Source organism: Amblyomma maculatum, chromosome 3 (assembly GCF_055883805.1).
Source record: "Amblyomma maculatum isolate TAMU_Amacu chromosome 3, ASM5588380v1, whole genome shotgun sequence".
Taxonomy (NCBI): domain Eukaryota; kingdom Metazoa; phylum Arthropoda; class Arachnida; order Ixodida; family Ixodidae; genus Amblyomma; species Amblyomma maculatum.
The window spans coordinates 10764305-10786958 of NC_139346.1; the positions used below are offsets into that span (position 1 = coordinate 10764305).

The following is a 22654-nucleotide window of genomic DNA, read 5'->3' on the forward strand; positions in this document are numbered from 1 at the left end:
GAGTCGCTTAGTTCTTTTGCGGGCGCAAGTCAGCCCAAATAAAGAGTTTCTTTAGTGCAATCATCGACCCTTCATTTGTGTCGTCGACCTCGTCACCACTACGTGACAATATTATTGTATGCATGTCTACTTAATTGCAGATTATGTTGGCTTGCTTCTGAATGAGACTGCAAAATGCTGCAAACAGTGACCATCTTTCAAAGCGGCTTTTGCAGAAAACCGTTTGATGTTTCTATTCCCCATGAGCCACTATTTTTCGAGGCCATGTAAAGGTGAACGTGGCAACTAGAAAATCTAGGTTTGTCAGTGCCACAAGGACCACCACCTTGTAGTACATCTGGACATCCTCTAATGTTACCAAATGAGTGTTAGAGAGACATGTTGCTTTCAAAATAATTTATTGGTTGGCCGCAGGTTCATCAGTGTATTCAAAATTTTTAGGCTGGAAGGCAGTTGACCTAGAGCAAGACATCTTTTATTCATGCTTCTTTGCTGTCTTCCTCTCTCCTAAATATACAAATGGGTATATACAGCTTCACAACCATGACGTCTTGAGGTCAGTGCTAAAAACAAAATTTAAAAAATGCATCCGACAAAGGTATAGGTAGGGATTGAGTACACAAAATTCATTCCAAGTGAGCCTTGTAGTTTCCAAGGGAAGGCAAGTATAGCAGGGGGCAGCAGAAACTCAGGCAGGCAGGTGAGATTAGGAAGTTTGCGGGGATCAGATGGATGCAGCTGACAGAGGATCGGGTTATTTGGATGGATATGGGAGAATGCCTCTCCCATTATGATGTACTTGCGGTCAGTTCTAAAAAAAAGAAAAATTCTACCCTTAAAGGTATAGGTGGGGAGTACGCAAAATTCATTCTAAGTGAGCTTATATATGTCTTGTAGATTCCAAGGGAAGGCAAGTGTAGCAGGGGGCGGCAGAAACTCTGGCAGGCAGATGAAATTGGGAACATTCTAAAACAGCGCAAAACAACAGGGACGAGAGAACGAAACGTACAACACGAGCGCTCATGTTGTACGTTTCGTTCTCTCGTCCCTATTCTTTTGCGCTGTTTTAGAATGTATACATACCAACTTGCCCAGGATTCTATTTTGGCAGAAATTAGGAAGTTTGCGGGAATCATGCACCTGGCACAGGATTGGGTTATTTGGATGGATATGGGAAAGGCATTTGCCCAGCAGTGGGTGTAGTCAGGCTAGTGATATCAACAAGACTAACAACTGGATGAGTTGGTACTGATTCATCTTAAAACCAGCCAGAAGACGAAACACGTGAGAAGAGAGGAGCACAAGACGAAGTTTGACTAACAACTGAAATGTTACTGAAGGAATGAAGCAAAAGAAGATTTGCACAGAAATGCACGTGCACGAGAAACCCCAAAGCAGTGAAAGCGTGGAAAGCAGAAAGGGTCTAAAAAATCATCTAAAAAAAAGCAAATTCTTCATGGTCAAGGACCACTCGTTACAAAAGGGAAGCCACAGATCTAAATCCAAAGGCACACTATACTGCAAAGGATAAGGACGTGTGTGTGGCCAAGAAGTCGGTCAAGTCTTTTGGGGCCTTTTTAGATGTGCATCTCTGTGCAAGTCTTCTTTTGCCTCTATCCTTTAGTAAAATTTCAGTTATTAGTCCAGCTGTCCTGCAGTTCTCTTCTCATGTTTTATGGCTTGTTTCAGAATGACTATGGTGATGACTCTACAAACCTTGTGCAAATTGGAAACCCGTGTAACTGTCCGATGGAAACCTTTCCCTTATTTGGCTTGTATCACAAATAGGGAGGGCTTTACTGTGATGTCTGCCGAGGCATCTTCAAAGCCAGTGCGCAAGCTGGCTGTAGCAGATGTAGCGGTGCCTCCTGTTGACAAGAGAAAAAGCAATATTCACTTTTCAGCATAGCAAAATGAAAATGTGGTTTAGGTCTTTTACAAATTTGGAAGTTATTCATGCATCTGCACAATTAATTCCCGTCTAACAGAAGCTGTACAGTGTAACTTTCACTGTCAATTTATTCTCCCTGGAAGTATGGCAAACTTTGAATTCTGCTGCAGGTGATTGAGAGAGAATGAGACTCACCGAATATTAGAACTGAAGTGCAATCACAATTTGCTACTGCAGCAAAATAAGGCAATGCAGCTTTTGACTGACAAAACCTGGTAGTTGTCTTACACCTTGTACACTAGTGTTGTGGCTGATGTCAATGTGCACGCTGATATCATCCGCATAGCACGAAGATGTTAAGTATGCGACTTATGAGTTGAGCAGCTCTGTGCATGGAGTCATTCTATTCGAAGGAGCCATAAACGACAAGTCCACTTCTGTCAACGGCTCTCAGTTGTTTCCCCACAACACGCCACGTGCCAAAAATTTCTGCAAGTGCCGCAAAACTGCTCTATAACTTCATTTGCTAACTGTAAAATTTCCAACACTTACTCAAGCTGTGGAAGTTTCGGTGTACTGGCCTTTGGAAGAACGTCTTTCTTTCTTTTTTTCTTTTTTTTTGGTTGCCACATTTCAGCGCATGTAAGATGTCAGTGTCAATAAATTTTGGAGAGGTTTACTATGTGGAGGTGTTGATGATGGTATCAGTGAAGTCAAACTTTTTAATTATATTTACACACCATGCAACACTGTCACCTAATGCAAGTGGGTAAAAAAAAAAAACTAGCAAATAAAACTTTGAGTGCTGGTATGGTGATTGTTTTAGCAGCAAGTGGGGACAGGCTATAACAAGAGTTGTCGGGCTAGTTAGTGATCGTCTGCAGAAGCCAGTCCTGCTCTGTGTGTTTTTCTCTCCTGTGTCACTTTTTAGTGCATTTTCCCACGGCTTCTGCAGCAGACAGGCTACTTCACTACATGCAATTTCACTTAGCACAGACTCCTCCGAAATGAGATTGCTTTTGTACTTATTTACTGCATTTCTTGTGGCACTCCTTATGTATTCATGTTTTGAAGTGCTGCACTTGTTGAAGGTCATACCTGGCTAATAAAACAAGCAAATGTGTCCGGATAGCGTTTTTTTTTCGGTTACTTCACAACAATATGCATGCCCTTTCCATTTAGCAAGTTCACACTATCGGATGATGCGTGTTTTCTCATTTACTCGTGCATGGAATTAAGCAAACCAGTAATCTGCATGGTGAAACGTCGTGCTCATGCGCACCTTCTACGAAAACAAGGAAAATATGAAAACCAGTGATGTTGTGTTCGCGCTAACGTGGCGCAATATCGACACTGTAGACAGTGTAGATGATCCCAAGTAAGTAACGTTAAAGGGGAAGCTTTCTTTTATTAGCACTGCCTTCCGCAATAGATTTCATTACAGCGTTTCTTGCTCGAGAAAATGAAAAACAGGCGGCCGCTTGTTCAAGTTATGTCGCCTTTCGCTCAAGGTTCTTACCTTGTGTTCTCGACTAGCAGTCCATGATCAAGAAGCATCTGGAGTAAATGCGGATGATCTGTAACACCCACACGGCTGCTTCAACTACGTAGTCGCCGCCGGGATCTCGCCAGATGCTCTCAAGAGCAGTCGGCATCGGCACGCACCGCCCGCAGCTGCACCTGTTCGAAAGCTTCGGTTAGCGATTGCGCACTCTCGCAACCGTCGAACGTAGGCTAGCTTCAAGACTCGGACATACATATATGCCAATGCGTAGTTCCGAAACGGCTGGGATCGGGAGGCAGGCGGTCGGGGCTTCTGCAAGCCGGAGTTGTGCCGCGCGGTTACCGCGGCCTCTCGATACAAGTGTTACTGTACAGGTCGCAGGCTCCATCTTCGCCGACCTGGCACCCGAAAAGTTGCGTCGGCGTAAGGCTCAAAGCCCACGATGTAACCTTGTTTTAACAGTAGAGTAGCCACGCTGGAACCTAAGACGTCGGCCATATTAGCACTATGGCCATATTAAAAAAACCCGTGTGAGCGTAGAGTAGGGCACAATTAGAACCTCTAAAATTCACCGAGCTCGGTCAACTTTGGCTGAGCAGGCTCCGGCAACGGGAGCTGCTCATTGGCTTAGCGCTATGACGTATCTGTTGAGTTGAGGAGGACGCGCGCTAGGAAACCGAAATTCTGTTTTTGTTGCTATTGAATCCACGCGGGCGATGAAACGAATCGAGGTATATTATATGATGCAGGATAAGGATTCCATTTAACCAAGCCGTGCAAAATTTCCGGAAAACGTTTCACGACCCCTTTAAACCTAACGCAGAACTTGCACGAGAAACTAGTCTCCCCCGCGTCATCTAAGCTTTCAAAACCAGTTTTATCCATCGCCTGCACTCGTCACATTGCACCAGCTCCTCGCTCCCCATGTCTTCCTTAACTTTACGACCCATAGGCAGCCCGCCCACCTCCCTAGGGAAAATCGGTTACCTCCGCTTTCCCTGGTCCTATGATTTGAAATTAGTGCTTTAACGCATGCGGGAGATTACGCTTTCAAAGCTAAACAATAAATATAAAAGCGCACTTAGCTTCGGACGACGTCGCTGGCAAATTCCCTCGCCGCCGCACCATCACGCGGGAGCGGGCGAGAAACACATTGGACGGCAGTGTAGCAGACGACGCGAAAGCACACCATACGAAAAGGCCACGCCAACGCAGGCAGAAAGCAGTGACAGTGCTTGAAGTATATCATGTTCACGCAGTATGGGGGAATGTACAGCGTTTTCACAATCCACTCACAATGCATGCATATACTATCTTCGTATTGTAAGAGCGTGTAGCGCGGGCCGTGTTCGACGTGACAGAATGAGACGCTCTCAGCGTGCAGGTTTTCGGCAGACATGAGAGCGCGGAGGCAGAGAGACAGAGAGAGGGATCTCAAAGGGCAAAGCAGCCAGGGGTTTATTGATGCTGCATAGCTAGGTGGAATCGTCTTCTGTGACTTCGAGCTGCGCATATGCGCGGGGCCCGTGTCTTGAGTTACCGAGTACAATGCGGTCGCCGCGACGCTGGCATATGGTGCAATGGGCGCCGCTTCCTCGCGTCATCTACAATCGTGCAGCTATAGGACTTCATCTACGAAGCTCGGCAGAGAGGCACTTATACACACCCTGAAAAGGTCAATTGTCCCGGCCGGAATGCACACCTGCAAGAAACGCGCGGCATTTTTCTGGCAACGGATGATTCAGCGCTGTAGCCGGTTTCTGCCCTCAGGAGTCAGAACGGATGTGGTCGTAGTGGTGAAAAGGTTCGCAGTGCACAGCGAATGGTCATTCTGTTGTGAAAGGATCCACAACCTTTCTGCTTCCGCCGCAATTTCTGCGGAATCAACGACTTGGTGACACATGTGCATCTCCTACATATCGGATGCGCATCTCGGCCAGGAACCAACCCTGTTCTACGTTCAGAGCGATCCACTCTGCAAGTGAACGAGCATGCCCTCCAGGAGACTCATTTGTGCCGGGCAGTTTCCTTGCCGTTGTAAACGGTTGGACGAAGACGACGATAGCTTACCAGCGAAGTGCTTCTGATTGCGCACACCAAAGGAACAAAATCCGAATGCTTTGGCGTGCACGAAGGCGAGCCTTTAAGGTAAAAAAAAATATATACTGTGCGTCGTGCAAGAGTGTCAAGTGCATCATATGCTCCGAGCGGCAAAAACACAGACATGCATCATGAAAATACCTACTGGAGTTTGCACCCAGCTTGGTGCAAACTCCGGTAGATACTTTTCATCATGCACATTTCCTTTAGATGCATACATACCTGTAACGAAGTGTTTTTCGCACAGTCGATCGTACGCAGTCGGTTGTTATCGGCCATTCACATCTTGACGCTTGGTGGCCCTATTCAAGTGTCACGAAATCGGCGCACATTTTCATCAAGCCGGTACGGCACGAGGCCCGCGCGGCGTTGCGTGGAAAGCATGTAGAGAAAAGCCTCCTTCCCCGCGCGGGAGAGCGCGTAGCTTTGTACGCGTTGCCGTCACCCTCTTTCCCATTGCCCGGGGAGGACGGTGGTTCATCGGTCTGGAATCCGCCAGAAAATTTCAGAATCTTCTATGGGACCTAGCCAATGACGACGCGCGGCTCGACGGGAGGGAGAGCGCTCTAACCAGCTAAGCTAAGTGTGTGTGCGCGCTAGCTTTGGCGCGTGTTAACAGACAGACGCGGCGCGCCCTATTTAAAGAGACCGCGCCGCTTGTGCAGTCAATCAGACAGAGTCAGCCAGTGTTTGCGACGTGTCCGTGTGTGCTTCGGCTGGACTCCCGGGGATCACCCGCTGCTGGCAAGCCCACGGACCTGCAAGGGAGCGGCGCTCGTCTCGTATGGCGGCCACATCGTGACTCTTGAGGCGTCGGACTGCAACAGTGCCCGGTGAACAATTTGGTGTTTGTTTGTGTAACTCTCTCGTGTTTGATCTGTGTTATTGAAGCCTCTGTGTTGTTGAATCATTCTGTAGTTGCATGCTTAGCGTTTGTATTCTGTTAACCTCTCGTCCGTGCATTTCAAGTGATCCTGTGTATTCCTTTGTATCGTCTCTTGCTGTGCATAAATTGTGTTTTGTTTGTTACTTCTGACTCCGATCCTTTCTCTGGTTTGAACCGGCGACCGCTGGGCACCAAACGACCACCCCCTTCTGTCACTACCCAGTAAACACCAACCCATCTATGAGACGGCTATAAATTGTCTTGCCAAGACAAGCAAGATGCCTGATAGATGTCTCAGTAGACCTCTGAGATGGCTACTAAACGTATATAATATGTCTCGACAAGATATGCAAGACATTGCCAGATGTCTTGATATTTCTTGTAGTGATCTTGTAGCTCAGCTAATGCACCCACTTTTTTAGGCTACAAGACGTCTTGCAAGATATCTCCTAGAAATCTGGAAGACAAAACATACTAAACGTAAGTCAGTCTAGCAGATAGCTATAAGGCGTCTTGCCCAAGATAAACAAGTCACCTTATAGACATCTGAAGTGGCACCCAAGACAGCTGATAGACATTTAAAAGATGCATTGACAAGATATGAAAGACGTTTTTATACGTCTTGGTACACCTTGTATCTAGCTCAGCTAATGCACCCACTTTTTTAAGCTACAAGATGTCTTGCAAGTCATCATCTAGAAATCATTAAAATAGATTCTGAATGTCGTAAATGAGCTCTAGAATCTCCTGCAATGCTCTAAATTATTTATTCCCTGCTATTTCTCGTAAAACTGTCTGAAATGCTTATGTATTTGCAGAGGTTTTCAACACTAATGCCAGACATAAAATATAGTCTCATCAGATGCTACTACAACTAAAGCTGCATTGCCGTCACACACCCACAGTGCTCTTTCACACATTCAGTTATGATGCAATCTAAACTGATGTACAATTGTAAATCATTAATTCTCATGCACTACAACTGTTGTCTAGTAATGAGAACTGTATATTTTTATTACAAAGCGTGCCACATTTCACTGTTAATGGCCATCAGGTGCTCTTTAGAAAGTTTGGTAGTAACTGCACCCAATGCTAGAAAATGACATGAGTAAACTACAGAACTCTTTAATTTTCTCAACATTATACATTGCAAATAGGCAACTTAAACAATCTCACGCATGGTAAAAGCAAGGAAAGCCACAAGCAACAGTATGCAAATGACAAAATGTGGTTCTCTGAAGCCTAATATTGTACCAAGGAAGAAAACACCAGAAAGAGCCAACTCATGAACACATGACATGAAAAGAATGATGCACATTCTCATTCATTCTCACAGATATAGAACTGCGAACAGTATGTGACATCTGCACACATTCTTTGTTACTAAACATGCCACACTGCACGGTGGACAGCCATCGTTGGGTGCTCTTTGGGAGATGCGGCAATAACTGCAAAAGGTGCTAGGAAACAAAATGTGTAAATCATATATTTGATTTTTTTCAACAATGCACTACAAAGTTAAAAGCACAGAAACTAGACACTACAAGTGGTATGAAAATGACAAAATAATAATGCAGTTCTCTCCAAGCTTAAAATGATCTCTTTACAAAAACAATGAAAACATCCATACTCCAAACAAGAACAGGAAATGACTAGAAATAAACAGGGATAGGTATGCAAAAGTGTACAAAACTGGTTGAGTGGTTAAACGAACTATCTGCATAATGTTTGTACAAAATAAAACAAAGCAACAAATTTGAATGAAAAAGCTTCTGTATACAGAAAAAGGTGCTTTCACAAAGGACCATCATCACCAGTGTTGCATTTCATAATACTATATGTGCATGCATGCATGCCACCAACTGAATGCTGGTCATACATACATCTTGTAGAAGCTGTATAAACACTTGAGCATTAGGCACGACATCAAATCCATTAAAAAATCTACACTGCAAAAAAAGCCAAGACTGCTTCACTGCTGCTGTTCCTATTAGCATGACTAGAATGCACTGAAAAAACAATGCAATGGCTGCATGCCTGTCATAGTTACATTCTACTATCATAAATAAAAAGCACTAAGGAAAAGGTAGCAGGGGTCGTACATCACTTACAAGAAACACTAGAAGGAAAAAAAAGGAAAGGAGCAAAAGGTTTGCATCCCTGTTATTGTACATACCAACCACTATATTCTATCTCAAAAGCTGTTTGCAGCACTACAAAAGATAACGGCAGCATGATCCAGCCATGATGGCACAAACTGCCCTTACCTTTTGTAGTGCAGCAAACAGCTTGCGAGGAGTGCAGAAGGCACAGCAAAAAAAAAAAAAAGAGAATAAAATTCAGTGTTGCACACAGTGCTGCTCTTCACATTCTGCTGGTATAAAAAGAAGGAAGTTAACTGCTGAGGTAGTTGGTTTTCAGAAATAAAAAAGGTATTTAGCATAACACAGATATACACAAGAAAGAAGACACCATGTGTACTTACTACAACTGTTTGTTTAGGGGCAAGCAGTCGATGCATAGCTTTCACTGCTGACGTGCATATGTACAAGGCAACAGGAAAACAGCACCAATCTTATCAAAGCAGGTATGAGAAATATCTGTTCAGCCTCAAAGAAAAGCTGAAGTGTCGCTGACACAGCTCGAACCTGTTTAATGTATAGATGGTATTCTCTGCTCCCTGAAAGCTTGCTCAGCTAAGCCATCACATAAGCTACGAAAGCAAACAGGTCGGCTGTCAGAAGAGACATGGCCAGCATTTCGTAAAGTGCATCACCGTCTATAAATTCTACTGTCATGTAGAAAAACCTTATTTTGCACAGGCAGGATTCTGCGTGAATGGCCAACTTAGGGAACATGCAAAAGACATTAACAATGAAGGTGAGCGACTTGCTTGTTTTGCACCGTAGGGTTTGGGTAATGGCTCATGAAACACTAGAAGCCCTTCATATAAAAAAGCAGGTTTCAGCTGTGTCAGCAGCAAATTGGTTTTTCTTATGAGACTGAAGAAAAATTCCTCACGCATAGTTTGACAAAATTGGTGCTGTTTCCATGTTGCCTTGTACCCGTGTGCATCACCTGAGTAGGCTATGTGTATCGGCTGCTTTCCGCTGAACAGTTGTAAGTGCTGGTGGTGTCCTCTGTCTTGTGTGCGACTGTGTTACGCTAAATAGCCTGTTATTATGCATGGAGAAAAGGCATTGAAAAAAAAAAACAAGGTCTGAATACCACTGCCAACATTCTGGCATGAAAGCATCGTAAAATGAGGGAGCTGGCATGGGTTGTGCATCTGTTATTCTGTACAACCCTAGAGGGCAGAGAAAATTGAAAAAAAAAAAAAAGAAAACTTCCGGGGCTATCAGATCCACTGCAGTCAGTTACAAATAAAGAATGAAGGGGCGAATATCCCTCAAAGGAGGCTTTTCTGCCAATCAGATCATTCTCAACACTAGTACCACTCCAGCCCTTGTCCACAGCTAACTAAGCTGGGCAGCTTTTTCTTTATCGGTACTGAACACCAGCTGCACTACCTCTTTTTTGTCCCCTACTGCCATGAAAGGGGGAATTCCTTTGTGGCTCAATTGATTGGGAGGCTCCTCTCTGTCAGTTGTTGGAGGCCTACCTTTGCAAAATTACAAAGCTTCAAACTTGAGTTGTAACTCAGCACAGAAGGTGCCTTGATCCCAGCTGCTTGCTATTGTGGCACTGTTCATGGTGGCTGCGCAGCGCCTTTAGATGTGGACTTGGTCTTTGTCACAAGGCAAACACCAACCACTCTTTTGGGACGTCGGCAAAACTAAGTTTCATTGGTGTTGAAGGCTTTCCATGTCACACCTGCCAGGATTAAAATCAAAAGCACGATTTAGATATATGAGCTCCCAAACAGAAGGAAAAAGTCCCACTGTTGGCAACTCTAAGTTTTTGGCAAAGTCAAACCATACCTGTGTATTCAGTCAGTAGCCCGTGACTGCCCAGTGAGATGTCAGTCCCGTGGCCCTTATCGCTAAGTGTGTTTGCAGCACAGACAGGAAAAGGATAGTTGCTAGGCAGCCGTGGAGGTGGTGGATACCTGCAAGGTGTTCCAATGCTTTAACGATTTCTTGTGAAGTTTAATAAAGCAAATCACTGATTACAAAACACTGGCACAAATTCCACTTTAGGATAAGAATGTAACCTCAAAATATGTCACATAAGGTTGAGAGTACTGAGTACACAATAGAAATATGTTTAACCGAGACACGCACTAGCAGCACAAAATAGTGCTGAGTATAATATATGTATATTAATAACTCCTTGATGACCTGAAAGGCTAAAACATTTCCTTGTCTTCACCAACAGACACACCTGAAGAGAACCGCCATTTTCCTGATTTATACATTCCTTTCTTTTTATTGAGAGTCACTTTCTATGCTCGGTAAGGTTTCTGCCTCTTAGTTTGCCAAGTGTTTCATTCGACATACGTAGAGAAGAAATAAATCTATGTATCACGTATCTATGAATGGATGCATTACCTATGCATCACCAGTTTTTCCTAGAACAATTAAATGAAAGCAATATTTTAAACAGTGAGCATGCACCCAGAGCAAAAAAGAAAAGAATGCATAGCTCACTTGCTTGAGCTGTTGGGCAAGTGTTTTGTTTACATGAAAATTCGCGCAGACACAAAATAACAAGAGCACCAAACACAGACACAACATCAGAATGTGAAAAAGAGCATTAAATTAAATGAAGGCATTTCACCTTTGATGCCAAACACCTTCACTTCGGGAGGAGTCCATATGCTATCAAAAGGTTTGCGTGGAGTCACAGCTTTGTTGTTGAGGACAGCCAGAAGGCATACACTGAACCCATATTATAACATGGCTACATTCTATACGCCTTAAAAGTAAGTTAAGATTCAGTACTCTCTTTCCTTTTCCCAGTTCTGTACAGGAACAGTCTATTGGCCGTGAAGCAAGAAAACAAACGAAATTGATATGTTTTTGTGTATTAATAATAGGCTTTTCGTTATACGAGGTCCCTCCGAAAGATTTGCTTTCGACTTCCGTCTGTACCAATTGAACTGAAGCTTAATTTCTTAAAACATTTCCGCCCCCCCCCCCCCAAAAAAAAAACAAAAACAAAAAAAAAACCTAAGGACCAAAGCAAATAGAGCACCAGAACATCACCAGCATGCAGTTCAGGAACTTAAAAAGAACTAAATTGTGCTTTCTGACTATATGAAAATGTAAAATCACTTAATCACTGAATACATATATAGTATTGTTGTGGCAATGTAATGCCTGACTGTAAACATTTTATGAACTATTAAAATTAAATCACTGCAGAATGTTTGTACGCCGTTCATATCTCGCCATGTGTTCCAACTTGTGCCTGTGAACAGGCCGAGAGTATTTTGCTAGCAGTTGGGAGAGTTGCTTAGGCCGGAATGCCCCTTACCCTAGGCGGCTTCTTTTTCGCAACCGCGGCATAACTTAGCGCTGCAGGCTGCCATAAACAATGCACGGCTTCCACGGTGCGTATTTTCTGTATCTTGCTGCAGAGTGAAGGCCACACTAAGCATGCAGACTTTCGTGCTCAGTTGTGTTTCCTGGGAAAGTGTTAGAACCAGCGGCAATCAACGAAAGACGTCGGATCGCCAAGCTCATTTTGAAGAATTACATCGCGAGTTCCGCCGCCAATGGCAGTTCACGAAACGCGGCGAGTGGAATTACAAGCGCTAAACCTTCTTGCATGCACAAAACTATAGATGCGCCATAAAACACCGCCTTTCGTACTGACTAAACGGTCCGCGCGCGCTATCTTGCTCGCCCATACAGCCTGCGCCGGCGGATGCAAACAACGGTCCTTGCAGCATTTTTATCGAAAAAACAAAACACTCAGTCACTTTACTGCTCCATGAAGTGACTCATTTAGAAGAACCAATTTCTTACTCACCAAGCTAAGCTTGCCTTGCAGCCAGAAGTAGCAGCCGCTGTGCGGGATACATTTTCAACGCAGTCACAAACCAATGGCCTAACGTGCACACACGACTACAGGTTTTCCCTCTGAACTTAATCCTAGCGCCAGCGGAAATAATCTGAGCGCCGACTGATATAATCTAAGCGCCATGTAATTTAATTCGAATGCCAAGCATTTAATCATAGCGCCAGCATATTTAATCCAAGCGCCAACTCGAATAATGTCCGCGCCAACCAATTTAATCCGAGTGCCAACGCAATTATTACAAGCGCCAGCGAATTTAATCCGGGTGCCAACCAATTTATCCACATGTGAAAAATGAATGTGGTGGAGGGCTCCAAAGCATGAAACACGAATTCCAGAAATAAATAAAAATTGAGATCACATTCCAGACCATGCGACGAGTAAGCGAAGCGTTAGCATATATGGGATGACTTTCGTCAATATTATGACAAACACACAATTTCGGCACTGAAATACTGAAGGGTCCCAGAGCTGTGGCTAACTGGCTCTATATTCCAAGAGGACAATTTATCCCACAAATGTGCTCACTGCTGATTACAGAATATATGCAGAATTAAAATGTCTTCAATGAAACACAATTATTTTATCACACAATTAAAAAACGTTTTAATGAACTGTACCTAATTTAGCTATATGTAATTTCATCAGCCAAACATTACACAGCCAATGCCAAAAAGTTCCAAAGCAGACTGCAAATTTTCCGCCTCCGTTTACTCGGTGCCGAATTGTCGTCTGTTTTTGCGCTATGCTAGGAGAATGGATGAAAGCACAGACACGTGAATTCACTATTAGAAATAGGTGTGCTTTCTTTTGCAAGAAATAGAAATGTTTTCTCAAGAGCATAAAACAAAAACTGCTAGAAACGCAGAAGACAAGAGACTTCAAAGCAGGCGGCAATCTTCGCTCCTCCGTTGTGTGTGCCGCGTTGTCGTCTGCATTTGCACGACGGAGTAGAGCCGGACGGTGGTGGTGCGTACTCGTATATTATAGGCAGGTGGTAGTCTGCGTGTTTTCATCAATTCTGCATGAACTTTAACGCGCATTATTTTCTTCCATGGAAGCTGATGAGCAGTGCTCTGACATCCTAATCGGGCACCGAAAACGGGGACCCCCGTTCCAGCCTCCAGGTGCACCAAAAAGAAAGAAAAGCAAAGTCTCCGAGCATGACAGGGCCAGAATTCTCGAAGTGTCGAGGCGTGGAGGAGATGTGAAAAAATTGGCAGACACGCTGGGCATCAATTTAAAGACGGCGAGATCCATTGCAGCGAGCGATAGAGCGTTGAAGAAAGGCGGAACATAGAAAAAAATCGGAAGTGAGGTAGTAACGCCTCTAAAGAATATTGTGGATAACAACCCTGCTTTCACGCTAAAGCAAATAAAGCCAGCAGTGGAAGAAGAATTGCCGGGAATCGCCATCAGCACAAGTACCATTGATCGCCTACTGGATTCGCACGGTTACGCTATGAAGTTGATGACTCAGATGCCAATTGACCGCAACAGAGACGACGTGAAACGCTGCCGCAAAACATACGCGCAATGGTTGCAGTGTGAAGGACCTCGCTTGTGCAGGTTTTACATCGATGAGACCAACTATAACATATGGTGTTCAAGGAGCTTCGGCCGTGCAGTGAAGAGACAGCCTGCGTTGCAGACGACGACTGGCACTAAAGGAGCAAACCTTAAAGGAGTATAGACACCATTTTTTGAAGCGTCGGAAGGAATACGATTGCTTTCCTGGTTATACAGAGATGCTCCCCAAGCAATCCCAACCTCGCACGTTTCCGCGAATATATTTTAATTTGATTTTAAAAACAAGCCGGAGGAGGATTGATGTTCTGGTTTGGGATGGGAGAAAGGGGGGGTAACGTGGTGCTTTCAACTGTCTCCTCTATTGAGGGAATCACCGCGCCGTTGCACCACGCGGGGAATGGGTATTAAAGAAAAGAAGGGTTGGTCGTGGCAAAGAGGGCAAAGACAAGGAAAAGAGCAGAGCCGCGCCAGGAGCGCACGCACGAAGTGCGGAGACTGTGTGATTCTTGAATTTAGGGGGGTGGGCGCGTTCTAGGTGGGGGGGGGGGGGGATTGAAGGGTGGGGTGGTTAGCCCCCCTATTGCCTCCTCATGAGAGGGACACTGTTGGGGAGCTATGGCTGGGGGGGATATTATTATTAAAAAAAAATAATAATAATAATATTGATAGGATAGGGGGAGGGAGGCGGGTCTGTTTGTGGCAGGGGGCACCTGAGCAAGTATATGGAGGGGGGCGAGGTCGATGAGGGGAAGCGGTACAGTGCCCACAGCGCGATAAGTCCATCGGCGGCGGCACCCGAAGTAGTAGCCTGCGTGCCCGCTCCCAGGGCGAGGCGGTGGCGGCGAACTTCGGCAGTATCCGGGGTTTTGAAGGACGGGTGGTTCAGCGGGGCACCTCGCCGCTCACTTGGCGTCCCGGCGATCCTTTCCCCTCCCCGGTGCCGGAATCCTGCAGCCAGCCCCGAGCACAGACACCACACCACCACAGCTGTAGCGTCCGCCGTCCGATGACACCGCACCGCGCGCACAGGGTATCCGATCCCGACGATTCGATCCTCACTCCGCCCAGCCTCACCACAGAGGAGGAGGATTGATGTTCTGGTTTGGAATGGGAGAAAGGGGGGTAACGTGGTGCTTTCAACTGTCTCCTCTATTGAGGGAATCACCGCCGTTGCACCACGCGGGGAATGGGTATTAAAGAAAAGAAGGGGTGGTCGTGGCAAAGAGGGCAAAGACAAGGAAAAGAGCAGAGCCGCGCCAGGAGCGCACGCACGAAGTGGGTAGTGGTGGTTGTTCGGAAGAGGAAGGGGGGAGTGCACTGGCCGGTTGACTGCCGACGGTGTCGACACCGCCACTGCCGAGTGCAGATAGTAGGAGAAGGGGGAGGGGAAGAATGATTAGAGAGAAAGAGACGCTGGCGCTGCGCGAAAGCAATCATGCCCCCCAGGGTGTCTAGAGGAGGTCGGCGAGGCCGGTTGCCGCCAAGAAGGCGAGGAGCAGGCGAAAGGGCTTGTCCGATGTCGGGCCACGAGGGAAAAGAACCTCTTCTGAGGTGGAAGAGGGGAGGGAAAAAGATCGATAGCCAGAAGAGAGGGCGGCACGCTGCAGTGCGAAGGCCGGGCACTCACACAGGAGATGGTCGAGTGTCTCCTCCTGGTGTCCACACTGCAGACATGCCGGAGAGGGGGTGAGGCCGAACCGGTAGAGTCGGGAAGATGTCCGAGCGGAGCCGACTCGGAGTTGGAGAAGAAAGGACCGGTCGGCAAAGGAAAGGCCCTTGGTGGGAAGCGGACGGGGGGGAGATCCGCCCGCAACTCTGGAGTCCGGGTGTTCCAGGAGGAGGTGGCGTCGGATGACGTCCCTCGCCACGTCCAGAGGTCCCACCGCGGTGCTGGTGGGGGTGCCAGGATCATGGGCAGTCCTGGCCAGGCAGTCGGCTGCCTCGTTGCCCGCCACTCCAGAGTGGCCCGGCACCCAGCAGAGGGTCAGGGTGGTGCCCCGGAGTCCAATGGTGGTGAGTCTTGCGGCCAGGCTACGCACCATAGGAGGGGCACCATCCGGTTTCTGGAGGAGCTGGAGGGCGGAGCGGGAGTCTGTGAGGATGGCCGCCCTTAGGATTATGCGGACTCTCCGCCAGGATGTCCGCCGCCAGGTGGAGGGCAGCCAGCTCGGCGGTGGTGGAGGAGGCCACAAATGGCAGCCTGGCTTGCCTTCACATGCCGAGTGCTGGGACAGTGCAGGCAGCCGCAGCCGACGGGCAGGGTCCAGGAAGCACAGATCCGTCGGTGAAGAGCTGGGTTGCACCAGCGAGGTCCTCCTCCAGGAGGCAGGCAACCTCCTGCTGCAGGCATGCAGCAGCCGCAGTCCTCCTGGTCCCAGCCCCAGGGAGGAGCAGCCGGATCGAGTACGGCCGGCCCAGGTCCGGTCGTGGTGGGAGAGGATGGTCCTCACTGGTGCCACCCACGAGCTGTTCAAACTCGTTCGCCAGGTGGCCCATGCGGGAGCGAGGGCAGCCCAGGAGGCGGTCCAGGAGGGGGCGGCCATCAGGTGCATTGTGGAGGCGCTCGATGTGTTGGAGGGCTGTTCTCCTAGCCTGGAGCTCCATCGGCCAGGACCCGGCCTCAGCAAGTGTGGCCGCAATGGCTGTACTGCGGGGGAGCCCCAGGCAGAGCCTGATGACTGCCCGTTGTCGCCGCTCGATGGTGAGGAGCTGGGCGATGGTGAGGTGGACCAGGGGGAGGGCATAGAGGAATTGAGCCACAGCCATGGCTTGGAAGAGCCGTAAGCCCAGCTTGGCTGTGATGCCTCGTCCTCTTGCCAGGAGGGCCCGGATAGCCCCCTGGACCCTGGTAGCCTGGGCCAGGAAGTGGCGGACCGCCGGTCGCCAGGTCAGGCGGTTGTCAATCCGCAGGCCCAGGTAGCGCACCTCCCTGCTCCATGGGAGTTGGCAACCGTCCACGGAGAGGAAGGTGGTGCCCCGGCGGGCTCCCGGCTTGGTGTTGAGGAGCATGGCCTCTGTCTTGCTGGGAGACAGGGCCAGGCCGACCGAGAGCAGGAACGCGCTGATCCCATCCATGGCCTTCTGGACGCTCCTGATGACCTGTGGCCTCTGACGGCGGGGCCCCCGGCACCAGATGGCGATGTCGTCTGCATAGATGGCTATGCGAACTGGGTGCCGGAGGTCCCGCGGCAGGACGTTGGGCAGGAGGGCCAGGACCAGGTTGAAGAGGAATGGGCTCAGCACGTTTCCTTGCGGGACTCCTCTCCGCGGGAACCGGGGAGCGCTGGTGACACTGCCCAGGCGGACCTGGACTTTCCGGTTGGCCAGGAAGCTGGAGATGTAGGTCAGCATGCTTCCGTGGACACCCAGGAATGCCAGGGCCTCCAGGATGGCCTCATGGGAGATGCCATCGAACGCCCCCCGGATGTCGAGCAGGGCCAGGCAGACGATGTGCCTGGAGTGCCGGGCGACCTCCAGGGTGGACACCAAGTCAGCTATGGCATCTCCAGTGCATCGGTGCCGCCTGAAGCCCGCCTGCTGCTCCGGGAAGTAGCCTGCCGCTGTGGTCACCCAGGTGAGGCGCTCCAGAGCCATGGCCTCCATGACCTTGCCGGGCGCTGAGGTCAGGGAGACTGGTCGATAGGAGGACAGCTGGGTGGGCGGCTTGCCGGCCTTGCGGATTGGGACAATCATGGCGGTCGTCCAGTCCACAGGAAGGTCCCCAGTGCTCCACACCTGGTTGTAGCACTCCAGGAGGTCCTCCCGTAGTGCATCGTCCAGGTTGCCGATGCACTACGCGAGGACCTCCTGGAGTGCTACAGGCAAAGTGCGGAAGAGCCGGCGGCCGAATGACCGGCGCGCGGACCTATGGGGAGCGCAAGAGCTGATTGGCTCGTTGAGAGCGCCAATCCCCGAGGGGCGAGGGAGGTCGCCAGAATGCTGGAACCGGCATAGAGCGGGCTTAGAGCACGCGTTGGGACGCGTGGTAGAAGCACAAGGTGTGCTTTCCAGTAGGAAAAAGATGAGGAGGATAGAGAATAGTAAGACGAAGAAGAAAATACAAAAAAAACAGTAGTAATATATTAAAAAAAAGGTAAACATTGCTTTACAGCCGCGCAAGAATGCGCGCGTCCTCGGCGAATTTGAGGACATAGCCGTGTACGCGTCGCGTTTTTTCACGCGATGCCTTAGGGAATAACAGATCATTTGAGGAAGCCGACTGCATACCGAGTTTGCCGAGGGCATCCTGAAGAGCACGCCTGTGTGCGTTCAGTGCGGGACAATCACATAGCAGATGCGAGAGTGTTTCCACTGCTCCGCAGTCCTGACAGAGGGCGGAACCGATTCCGCGTAGTCTGTTAAGGCGCTCTGCTGTCCAAACACATCCAATTCGCATTTTTAGGATGCTCGATCGCTCAGTGGCGTCGTAATCCGCGTGATGCAGAACCCGTGGCGCATTGCCTGAGGCGACACGGCTATCAGGGTGCTTCTGTTTGGCCCTGTAGAATATGCTTAGACGCGCCACATCAAAGCGTGTGATCGCGTTGGAATCGGGGGCATTGCTGTTATGCGCCCGTTTGGCCAGTTCGTCTGCTGCTTCGTTGCCTGCAATCCCAACGTGGGAGGGGAGCCATTGCAGGCAGACGCTTTTGCCGTAGGCTTCCGCTGCGCGGATTTTCGCCTCCAGTGAGCGAGTAGCTGGCAGTGGCCTGTCATTCTTCAGCTGCATAAGAGCAGCGCGAGAATCTGATAAGATGGCAGCGTCGCTAATATCCTGTCTTTCGAGGACAATATCCGCCGCCAAATGTAGGGCCGCTTGCTCTGCGATTGTGGAGGACGCGCGATAGGGGATTTTGCACTGCCAGCTCAAGTTTAGAGCTGGGACAATGCACGCCGCTGTTGCAGAAGCGCCGTCGCGCGAGACGGAACCGTCGGTGTATAGAAGCGTTTTACCGCTGAATTCCTCGTAGATTATGGCCGCGGTTTCCTGCCTTAAAGCGCAGACAGGGGTGCTGCGCTTGCTCTTAATGCCCGGAATGCTGAGCCTGACATTCAGGGAGCAGTAGCGATGCGGTGGTGTGGGCATGGGAGCTCGGGGAGGAGGCTCGGCAATGTGTGCGTCGAAGATGGTAAGCACGCGCCCCATCTTGGACTCTGGTGCCGCTTTGAGGCGCGCTATAAGGGGCCCTGTTCCAGGCGCCCTTCTAATGCGTTCGATTGCGTTCAGTGCCGCGCGTTCCGCTCGCAAAGAAACTGGCCACGCCGCTGCCTCAGCATAGGTTGCCGCGACTTGGGAATAGCTGGGGAGCCGCAAAAAACGCCTGATAGCGCTGCGGTGGTCGCCGTCTATGGAATCCCATAGTCGTGGGCGAATGTCTAAGTACGGGAGAGCGTAAATAAACTTGGCTACGGCGATGCCCTCATAGAAGCGAAGAGCCAGCAGAGGGGAGCAGCCGTCGCCTTTGGCCATGAGTTTAGAGGCTGCCGCGAGAACTTGCCCGGCCTCCTTCCTAAGTTGTTTAACCGCTGGTTGCCAATTTAGTAGGTAGTCGAATGTCAGGCCAAGGTATTTGGCTGTTTTCTTCCATGAAATAGCCTCTCCGTTTAGCTGGAGGGGGGGAATAAGGCTTCTTGCAGCGGAGCGTAGGTGGAAGATCAGAGCTACCGTTTTGTTGACAGATAGTGCCAGCCCGACAGATTTAAGGAAGTCTTGTGTTATATTGAGAGCATATTGCAAATTTGCTCGAACGGTTCGCCCTTGGAGCGTGGGGCCGCGGCAAAAAAGTGCAATATCGTCAGCGTATAAACATACTCGAACTGGAGATGTGCAAATACTCGGTATAAGTGAGGGGAGTTTAGCCATGACTAAATTAAATAAAAACGGGCTGAGTACGCTGCCTTGCGGCACACCAGCAGTGATCGGACGGGGAGCGCTGAAATGTCCGCGGGCCTTGACATGAAATGTGCGCCCAGAAAGAAAAGCCTTTACAAAGTTGTACAGATTGCCCGTCACGCCCATTGAACGCACTGCCGTGAGTATGGACTCATGTGACAGGCAGTCGAGGGCACTCTGTACATCCAATAATAAGAGGTAGGCGGCCTCCTTATTATGTTTCGCCTGCTCCAAAAAAGCCGCAACATCTGCGATGGCGTCGATAGTAGAGCGGGAATTTCGGAATCCGCTCTGCTCCGGTGCGAGGGCTTGGGTTGCGTCTGCAATCCATTGCAGTCTTTTGAGCGCCATTGCTTCCATGACTTTGCAAGGTGCACATGTGAGCGAGACAGGTCTATATGCCTTTAAATTATTAGTCGGCTTCCCTTTCTTATGAATCGGTATTACAGTTGCTGTTAGCCACCTTTCAGGAAGGTTGCCGTCCCTAAATATGGCATTATAGCTGCTGAGCAAACGGTACCGTTCATTGGTGTCCAGGTTTTTCAGCATTTGATACGTGACGCCGTCGGGACCCGGCGCACTTCTAGTTTTCTTCCCCGCGACACAAGCCTCGAGTTCCCGCATTGAGAATTGCTCTGTGCATAGTGCTAGAACATCGGGTGCGAGATGGGCTGGGACAATAGTGAGCACTGGTGGCGACGGTGTCTGCCCACTCCTAGCGCCTAGAAAGCTGTCAGCTAGGACCTCAGCCAAATCGGCATTGGTGATGCCCCTAGTAACAGCTATAGCAAGGACGGGGTGGTGGGGGGTCCTAGGCCGAAGAAGCGCATTCAGTATGGCTGGCGAGATATTGTTGTCAAGTGATTTGCAGAGCTACGTCGGCGTAACCGTTTCGCGTGGCGGCGACAAACAAGCGGGTAAATATATCGTCCTTGCCAGTCCGTCTCGCCCTGCGTTGTGCTCTGCGCCGCGTACATTGAGGAGTTTGATGTCCGGGGCCCCAAATGCAACGGAGCACATTTTGGTAGCTGCCCGCGCGCACTCGGCTATATGCAAGAAGTCTCCGCATTCCCTAGATGAGAGTTCGCGGAATCGTGACCACCGCACAACTGCATAGACTTTTCTGCTTGCTGGGGGAGCATCCTTTGGGATTATCTCGATCCCCGAATGGTCGGAGCCCTGTGTGTCCGGACTGGCTTTCCAGCTGTAGGAGCAGCGCGGTGACGCCAGAGTTAGGTCTATGGCAGTTGTGTTCGGACTAACACGAGTGGGGCTGCCGTCGTTAAGTATCGTGAGACCCAGCGCCCGAATTGCATCTAGCAGATCGCGGCCTTGCTTTGTGCAGTTGTTGCAGCCCCATTCAGAGTGATGGGCATTGAAGTCCCCGCAGATAATTTTATCAGATGATAAGCATGCGGAGAGGCGGTTTAAAAAGCGTACATCCCATTGGGAGAGGGGGCGAACATACACTGATGCCACAGAAGTGTCGGTACCAGCGAGGCGGACCTTGACCGCTACACACTCTATGCGATCCGTACCGATGTTGTGTAGCGAGATAACCGCGTGCGGAAGAGCAGATCGAACGTAAATAAGGTGCGCCGGGCGGGTGGGAGTTGTCGAGGCAGGGAGATTCCTGACACGAATCCAGTTTGCACTGGGTTGCGCTGCTGTACCCGACGAAGCCAGGTAGCGCAAAATCCTCCGCTCGCACATATGTTTCTTGTAGCGCGAGAACATCATATGTGCGAAGCGGGAGGATGTGAGCTAATTCTGCCTGCCGGCGGCGGAGGGAACGGCAGTTCCATTGAAATATCCGCGGCCTGACTCTTAGCTGGTTAGCCATTGTGGCTGAGTAATTGTTGCGCAGCCAGAGCCGCCTGGCATAGCTGACGCGCTGTCGAATTTAGGGGGAGGTGCTCCAGTAGGGCTTGCACCACTGCTGAGAGGGCAGCGATATCTTTTCTTTCTGCGCTTCGGACGCAGTTGCGGTGTTGCCCGCCAGAGCTGCCTTATAAGGCTGTGGTTTTCCCGCATTTGTCTCGGCGCGAGGTTTATTTGCTGCAGGGGCAATCGTTTGCGCGGAAGTCCCGCGTGCGGTACTTTGCTTAGTAAGGACGCGTGCGACGCTCTCTGTTTGGGCGGGTTCTGCTTCGTTCCCCGTACCCTTAGCGATCTGCACTGCCTGACGGCGGGTGAGCGGCTTATCTGATGTAGCCAGGAGAGTAGCTACCTTCCTTTCTAACTGCCAGCGGGGGCAGCGAGGTTCTGTTGCGGCGTGAGTGCCGTTGCAGTTGACGCAACGCGGCTTCTCTGCTGTGCATTCCGCCATGGCGTGCTCTCATCATCATCATCATCATCAGCCTGATTATACCCACTGCAGAGCGAAGGCCTCTCCCATATCTCTCCACTTAACCCGGTTCTGTGCTAGCTGCATCCACTTGACCCCTGCGAACTTCTTAATCTCATCCGCCCACCTAACTTTCTGCCGCCCCCTGCTACGCTTTCCTTCCCTTGGAATCCAGTTTGTTACCCTCAGCGACCATCGGTTATCCTCTCTTCGCACTACATGTCCTGCCCATGTCCATTTCTTCTTCTTAATTTCCACTAGAATGTCGTTAACTTGAGTTATTTCTCTGACCCACTCTGCACGCTTTCTATCTCTTAATGTTACCCCTACCATTTTTCGTTCCATAGCCCTCTGGGTTGTCCTCAACTTAAGTAGAACTCTCTTGGTCAGCCTCCACGTTTCAGCCCCATAGGTGAGTACAGGCAAGATGCAACTGTTGTATACTTTCCTCTTGAGCGATACCGGTAAGGTGCTAGTCATAATCTGCGAGTGCTTGCCAAATGCGCTCCATCCCAATC

At 49.4% G+C, this 22654-nt stretch overlaps 1 long non-coding RNA gene across 1 annotated transcript; it reads right to left on the minus strand.

The window, feature by feature from the left end:
- Nucleotides 1-9581: 9581 nt before the first annotated feature.
- Nucleotides 9582-12382, minus strand: LOC146194217 (uncharacterized). The gene is made up of 3 exons (XR_014705432.1): nucleotides 12319-12382; nucleotides 10323-10450; nucleotides 9582-10215 (listed from the first exon to the last, which is right to left on the minus strand). It is a non-coding gene; the product is annotated as an uncharacterized LOC146194217 (long non-coding RNA).
- Between the last annotated feature and the right edge of the window lie 10272 nt (nucleotides 12383-22654).